Here is a 1,692-nt window from a genome sequence, read left to right on the forward strand (position 1 = left end):
TAGCTATAATTGAACGGATGGGTTCAAATAACCCAGGTCCTCCAGCTCCTGAGGCCATCACCACCCTGTTCCACCCCTCTCTATTTTCTTCATTATTTCCCTCGCTCCGAGGGGCCACCAGGGAGAGGGGTGAACACGGGCCCCCTCTCCCCTAGCAACGCCTCTTCAGGAGGTTTAGTTCTGGCATCCATGTCCCCTTTCAAAGTCAGCCAACATCACCTTCCCCATAACTGCACTTGTCGTCATATGATGAATAGCTTATATATGGAGAACAGGAGATCATGTCTGGACAGTCTATGTTATAAATGGCCTTATTCTTAGGAAGGGCAGCCAAATCCCTGCAATCAAGGATTTCATCTTCAAGTTTCACATAACCTCTTGACTTGGGGAACCTGAAGTATTTGAAGTTGGTACTGAAATTATGCTCTCAGAAGATGTTCTAATTCCCTGCAACTGGGGGCCTTTTCTTCAGCTTTGGCTGCCTATCTACAGGCAACATGCAAAACTGAAGTCCCTTGAAGATACATTTCTTCTTCTGCAAATATTGACTGCACTTGACACAGCATGTACATATTGGATGTTAATATTTGTCTCCTGCTTCTAGAACTCTTCCTGTAATGCACTTTGCACAGTTATCACATCTTATTCCAAATTTAGCATAATAGTTCATTTCACAGTATTTATTTATTATTATTATTTATTCAATTTCTATACTGCCCTTTCAAAATGGCTCACTATGGAATGCCATCTTTGCTGAGGTATTCAGCGCTCAGTTTGCCACATATTTTGCATTTAAAACAGGGTCAAGTGCCAGTGTTTGTCCAATGCAACCAAAGATTGCCCATTTTTAATAGTCTGATTGTGGCTCTGAAATACAAAATGGGCAGTCTGTGGTTGCATTGGACAAACACTGGAACTTGACCCTGTTTTAAATGAAAGTCTCTACAGTTTCAGAGGATTGGGAAATTGCTGTTGCTACCAGTAGGTGGCAGAGAACATTTCAGACAAACACAGTCTTTCCCAATGAACTTTTTATGATCCCCAGGAAAAAAAGGCTAAGGCTTCCTGCAAGCCATACACCCAACACAGTTTGGGTGATAGGTTTCCCCCAGTGCTGAAACCACTTATCTCAATAAACTATCACAGCTGAAGCACTGTGTGCCATACAGTCACTGATAGTCACTAGTCTATCAGTTGCTGATAGTAAACAGATGTATTCTCCCTGTCTCAAAAAAATCCCTCTTGAGCCAAATCACATCCGTGTGCTTGGCAAACAAAGCACTTGACATGAAAACATTGCTTCTGCACTCTTAGCACTTCTCCTTCGCATGGGTTTCCACAGTTGGTGCAGAGGATTCCAGCACCAGATTCCTTCACCAAATGGTTGCCTTGTGCAAAACCTGTGGTTGAGAAGTTGTCGCAGTACTCATTTTGCATCGTTGCTTCTGTCTGCAGCCATGGATGCTTTGCTGCTGCCACCACTCCTGGCCCTAGCTTGGGCAGGCGGGTGAGGCATTCCCTGGGCACCTGTTCCATGGCCAAGAATCTTCCCTCCTCGAGGCTCAGCCTTGGTGCTCTCTCACTGGCTGCAGCTCTCCTGCATGCAGTGGGGAGGGGGCGATGATCTCCTGCGTACTTCTCCTCCTCCCTCCTGTTGGTCAGGCTGAGGCAGATGTTTTAGTGCAGCAGCCC

The 1,692-nt window shown here is 45.5% G+C and overlaps 1 pseudogene; it reads right to left on the reverse strand.

Annotated features, from left to right (window-relative positions):
• Positions 1-205: 205 nt before the first annotated feature.
• LOC128344020 (actin-binding LIM protein 2-like) lies at positions 206-1,437 on the reverse strand (annotated as a pseudogene).
• Between the last annotated feature and the right edge of the window lie 255 nt (positions 1,438-1,692).

The sequence above is a fragment of the Hemicordylus capensis genome, chromosome 2 (assembly GCF_027244095.1).
Source record: "Hemicordylus capensis ecotype Gifberg chromosome 2, rHemCap1.1.pri, whole genome shotgun sequence".
Lineage (NCBI taxonomy): Eukaryota > Metazoa > Chordata > Lepidosauria > Squamata > Cordylidae > Hemicordylus > Hemicordylus capensis.